General features: G+C 33.9%; 1 long non-coding RNA gene across 1 annotated transcript; it reads right to left on the bottom strand.

Moving 5' to 3' along the window:
* Positions 1 to 219: 219 nt before the first annotated feature.
* LOC117239346 lies at positions 220 to 600 on the bottom strand. Its single transcript, XR_004494423.1, has 3 exons — positions 586 to 600; positions 361 to 501; positions 220 to 294 (listed from the first exon to the last, which is right to left on the bottom strand). It is a non-coding gene; the product is annotated as an uncharacterized LOC117239346 (long non-coding RNA).
* Positions 601 to 6371: the final 5771 nt, after the last annotated feature.

The raw sequence follows: 6371 nt of genomic DNA, 5'->3' as shown, positions 1-6371 counted from the left end.
TAAATAGAGATGAAAGATAAAAAGACATATCTACAGAATTTATTCTATTTCCATTACACTATTTTCATCTAAATCAATTGGCTTGCTGAATAAATTCTTCTTGTTTACAGGCATAGCTAATAGAGATTTGGATAGTCTAATATGGCTTATTTTCATTCTTTTTCTTAGCTCTAATACTTTCTTTAAATCTTTCTCGCCAAACCTTATAAATTTAAAATTATTCGCACACTGTAATTCATTGATTCCAATTCAATAACATTTCACACTGAGTTGCATTTAAAATATCAGAAATTTCTGAAAAATAAAGGAGGGTTTGTACATCAGGATATATTGAAAATAAATTTGGCTGTAATTCTTTACCTATTCCACGTGTATGATATTCTCCTAGTTCTTTCTACTCTAATTATATGTTCCCTCCTAGCATGCTGTCTACTCCTGTTGCTACCTATAGACCTTTTAATAGTAATTTCTTCCATTTCTTCATCATTTCTTGCTACATACCTTTGGATCAAATATAGAACTATAACTAATCACATCTTTAATGTACAATCTCTGTATCATCGTGTGTATACATTTTTGTTTTACCTCCGTTTCTAACAAACTTGCAGTTATCTCTGGAGTATAGGGTCACACGCCTGGAATCATATTGTTTCTGATCTACGATATTTTCTCTTCTATTGAATTCTGTTTTATCAAGCAGGACATTTCTGCCTTCTGTCTATTTGATATTCTGAAACAAAACACATTGTCCATTTCCTTCTTTATTACACAAAAGTATTATATAATCATATAAAATAAATGAAATGTACATAACAAAATCACATAATTTAATAGTAATTGTATTTACTTTTTGGCTTTTTTCGTAATAGCGATAGACTTTCTGCTATTTGGGTGTATCATTTTCTTTGGCTTCAGGAATTCTTTTCTCATTGCAGTGGCCTATAAAAGACAACAAAATAAATTAGTTAAAATATTACCATGGCTATGAATTATTTCGATTATCCTAATCATCAAAACTCCAACTCAGGCTATCCGTTTACTCAATGTATAATCATGCACAGGCGAATCGTCGACAGTATCACACGAATTAGTGCATTAGAAGCACTAATAGAGTAGACAAAACATCCTACATGCCACAGCTATCGAAACAATAACCAGATAGCAACGGATAGGCGCCTCTGATATACACCCGACGATAACCGCTTCAGAGGGACTAAAACCTCAGTACAAGAAGTCTCCCAAATCAACGTTCTATACCTCTTTGTTATAACACCCTGAACCGTCACTCTGTTGGATTCATACAATAAATTTTACCACTATATCTAAAGTTTAATTCTTTAACTTATTTGTGAAACGTTCGAACTGCGACTCGAGGAGATCACCGGTGATTTGTCAATTTCGTGATTTGTTGTGTCTCGTATATGATAACAGCAACGACGGCGACGCCTATCGATAGTAAAAGTAATATCGAAGTATACCTTCCTACCATGACATTTCTGGGCTAACAAACTTCAAAATTGGTTTCTTTTGTTTCAAGATATTTTTAGCTATTTTTTTTTTAATCTTATAATGATAACCTATTTTAAAATGTGCAATGTTTGATAAATGTACATTAGTAAACTTTCATACGAAGAAAGTTTTTGGGAATCCGTATTATATTCAGCGAGCAGAAAACGAAGACTTGACGGAAGTTGACAACAATGGAGATAAAAGTCTTTATCGTAATATTGTTTTTATTGATTTTAACGTCAGATGGAACGGGTTTCGACAGAAAACGATCCACCAAATTTCAAAGAGGTAACGAGCAAACTTCAAGTAAAAACGAGCAGAAGTCAACACCCGATTATTATTATTACTGCGACTCAACAGAGTTTGGGGTAGTATTATACAAAAGATTCCGTATTTGCGTTCTTGTTCGCCGTGCGACATGATAGAAATTGATTTCTCTTCCGCTTGTATCAGATGCGGGATTTTGGTTGATCCTTTTTCACCGGTCTCGATTATCCTATTTCTCTTTATTCGCCTATTTTTTAAACACAAATATAGATTTTTTACGATTATTTATATTGTTCATGACATCATTTGACGAATTCTTCGAGAACTTCGCAAGGGAACCAAGACATAAATGATATTTAAAATGTTTATAGCAGTTCTGAAGTAAAGAGAAGCGATATTAGTTTGAAATGATGGATCATTTCAATGACTTTATTATTTATTGCCTTAATAGCTATCTACATATTATTTTAGTTGCGTTTTTCTCTTGGATCGGAAATGACTATCCTGTGTTTCGTCAATAATTTGTCTTGCTTCTCTTGGTGCATTTCTAAAAGTAGTATTGACATAAATGAATTTTTTACTGCAAGAGTTAACATCACTTTTTTTCGACTTCTCTTTTAGGTTACAAGAGTACAAAGCTATATATAGGCCAAAACATGTATGTATCTTTCGATAAAAGATAAATTTTTATTCAAAACCTACGAGACTGCACGCAGATATTTCAAATTGCAGCGAATATTATCACGAATACTTCGCGTTAAACATGTTATATCTTTTAACATTTTCAGAGACGCGTAAACATCTGCAAGCTATTTATCACTTTATTCGATTGCATATTGTAGCGGCATATGAGTCATAGGACGATGCGAATCGAGAGTAACTCATGTTGTTTTGCCTCGGGGCATTGATACCGTCTCGAGGTACGAAACTTGATAATAAACAAACTCCGGACAGAACAATATCGCCGCTACGCGCAACCGTCAACCGAAGTCGAATTTAAATTCGTTAGAGGGAGATCGTTAGAAGAGTACTGTCGATAGTTTTAAATACATTTGACTACACCAAATATCAACTCGTCTCATCACTATATACACCAACGCGTTTAATCAACCTCCACATAATCGAGAAATGATTTCAAATTTGACCCACGTTTCTATCGACTTCGCTTTCTTCTTTATTTTGGAAGAAATGCACATTCACTATTTATCAGCTAAGCGAACTCGAAACGAATGAAAATTCCCAACCACCACGTAGACCAAAGCCTATCAGCCTTTTCCGAACCTGTAGGTTACAACGAGATTCTTAATTAATTAATTCGTTTCTTACAGGCTACATAATAATACAGATAATAATACAGATAAGAATAAGATAATAATACAGATCGTAATCATTATATATCGGTACATACTATCAATTTGATTGTGCAATTAAATAACATAATATCAAAAGTAATCAAATGTTGGGATACTTTTGCGCGATAGTGTATATGTGTAAAATAATATGATTCTATAAATTCATTCACAATAAATCAAAAACAATGTTGTGTTGCTTATTCTAGTAAACAATCCAACCATTTAACTGTAAGATATTTGGAAAGTTCATGTAACAAGCATACAATATGCCACCCGGAAGGTACCAACTACGTTCCTCTATGAAATTAGTACAAATGTTTCAAGACTTATATATTATTAACATTTCACGCAACGTTTTTATAAGATACGTTAATCCGTAGAAATGACCCGTCGCAGTAAATTTATACATAGATCAGAGTTAGAAAATACAAAAGAACGATATTTTCTCTGAGTATACGAAGTTAAAATGGTGTTGGACGCAAATTAATTGGTTGGAAAGAGGCGCCTTGAAGCGTACTAAAAGAGGTAGCTTACCTCGTTGAAATACCATGGAACGAAACCCTGTTGGGCAATGGGCATTCTGCTGTAGCCTGGAATTCCTTTTGCTCCCGTATTCTTCTTCTGTTTTCCGTGGTTTTTGTTACAACACTCGCGACGTTTTCATTCAAACGAACACACAACGCATAAACGGAGAAAAACAAACGTTGAAGGTTGCGTCGCGTCACGCGAATCACTGACGCTACACTTATACGTTGGAAACAGGAACGAAACCGACGCAGGTGCAACACGGGGCCCGTGAAATGTAAACTATCGAACTACGTATAATAGCACACGAAAGTATTTCTATTGTTGTGTGTGTGTGTGTGTGTGTGTGTTCATATATATATTATAAATTGGTTATATATATATATATGTATAAGATTTATAAAATGAATGCTCGGTAAAATGTCTGTGATAAATAATACCAATTAAAATGGAAAAATTTTTAATTGCATTGCTTCGACTATACATATACATATACTTAATGTGACTTACTTTGTATGAGAAAAATTCTGTTTGTTAATTCGATATCGAGAGCTGATAATGCTAACATACGATGAAACGATAACAGAAGAATCCGAATATTCAGAACTTTCCACGATATATGTTAAATAATATTATGAAATAAATTAAATAATTACCCCGCATTGCTTCCAGCGTACGTGTTCACGATTCTCGGCGAAACCGAATATGGCAGCAGGAAATCAACCAATCACAACTTCGGAAGAAAGTAAAGCGCGGGAAGAAATCGCGGCATCCAGCTTCCTGCGAATCTATTCTCGATCTCGATGTAAGCAATAATCTTTCGATAATCGTTTTGCAAAATGGCGTGTCTTAAACGAAGTGCATAGTAAAATTCGTATTTGAGAGACGCATAAATAAACGATATCAGGCTATTTCCCGCGAGAAATTCACGTTCGGTTGCAACATAACATGTCACGTATGTATTTTCGTCGAAAACTGATTTCGAGGGACGTGTATATGTACGTATCAAGTTACTTGGCGAAAGTTCAACGACAGACTGTGACTTTAAAACAGTATGTATGCCTATGTTTGTTGTCCGAGAATTGGAAGAATCTGTCATGTTTTGTTTACGTCGGCTGTAATGGAGTGGTGTTTTTGTCTTGTGGTAACTGAATGTCTCAAACAACAAACTCGAGATTTCAATCGATCTTCGAAAAGAAGTCATACCCATTGGCCTTGGGTGATTTGTGATTTCATTAACTTTTTAATTCATAATTGATAACATAAGGTTATTGTAAGACCGATGAAAATATGGATAGCAACCAATTGCAATTGAATATCTGGCCTGTCTTGCACTATTGAAATTTTGCAAGTCACTAAAGTTACCAGCATTAATATGTTCCCTTGCACAAGTTTGACGATAAAACAAATGAAATTTTACTAATTGCAAGTTATTTGATTATTCTATTTAACGAAAAATTATAAAATCATAAAATAGAATTCTATATAACCTGTAAATCGTAACTTGTCAATCTACTAGTACATATATTATAAATTGGTAAACTTTTGTGTGTGGGGGAGGGGGTGCTAGATGTAACACTGATACGACATTTTGAAAAAATATTTAATTATAATCATGAAAGGCGTTATTGAAATATTGAGTTTTTATTAATGTTCCTTGCAACTTCGAGTTTGCGTACTATATTTAAAATGTACATAAGATATAAAGTATATTGACAAGTAACAGTCACAAAATTGTTTCAAATGAGGATAATCATCCTAATATCAACTTATCAATTGTGATCTGATAAACAAGAATTCAAAATACAGTTAAACTGTGTCCTACATACAATAATCTTTTTCGGAGGAGATTTAAATATATGAACATATTGTGATATTTTGTCCATAATAACATGAATAATATAAAGTTTCGTATTACATATACTCTATTTTTTAATATATTCTGCATATCTCATTTTATGACAACAGACAAGCAAACTATATTCCCATTATAAGCTTCGCTCTAATTTCGCATCGTTTCACCTGAATATATCGTGAAATTTCATCCCGTCAAAATTTTGCGTCAATCTTTTTTATCTTAAAGGATTAAAGACAGTTGCAAAACGCCACGGTGTTTTGGGGTTTGTTTAAATTTCCGCCAAATGAAAAAGAAGTTTCGCGAAAAATGGTAGTTACTAACGGCACGTCTGGTTACAATTTTCGTTTACAATTATTTTGGCGAGTAAATATGACGTACTGGGTCGATACTAAGTAGTCGGTTGTCCCTGAAATTTGAACTGTTGAGAACGAGGTAATAACAGGGCGACTGGTTTGTTGCTGTGTAACGTATACACGTTTCTGAATAGTTTTCTACTTTAAATGAAATTAACTGCTACCCGACGGAGTTTCGACGTAGCGATAAACACGCCACTGAAAAAAGCGACGAATGGGAATGGAAAACACGTAAAGATTTTTTTGACAAAATAAAGAATCATTTTGTCAGATTTCAAGAAGAGTTTGGGTAAATTCAATTTATGCTCTTTGCTACTTTAATCGGTGTCATATAACACTAAAAGTTATCTTTACATGCTAAAGGATTAGCTCATCCGAATCGCTTGTTTTCCCAATTTTTTCATTTTCACATTTGTGCAAATGACCGTACTTCAGGGAGACGTAATCGCGAGGGAGGGACGTCAAACGGGGGTCGTAAATCCCCGTTACGATTATAAACAATCGACA

The sequence above is a fragment of the Bombus vosnesenskii genome, unplaced genomic scaffold, assembly GCF_011952255.1.
Source record: "Bombus vosnesenskii isolate JDL3184/JDL3185 unplaced genomic scaffold, Bvos_JDL3184-5_v1.1 scf7180000013937, whole genome shotgun sequence".
Classification (NCBI taxonomy): domain Eukaryota; kingdom Metazoa; phylum Arthropoda; class Insecta; order Hymenoptera; family Apidae; genus Bombus; species Bombus vosnesenskii.
The sequence above is the reverse complement of the archived record's forward strand: the minus strand, read 5'-3'. Positions and strand labels throughout refer to the sequence as shown.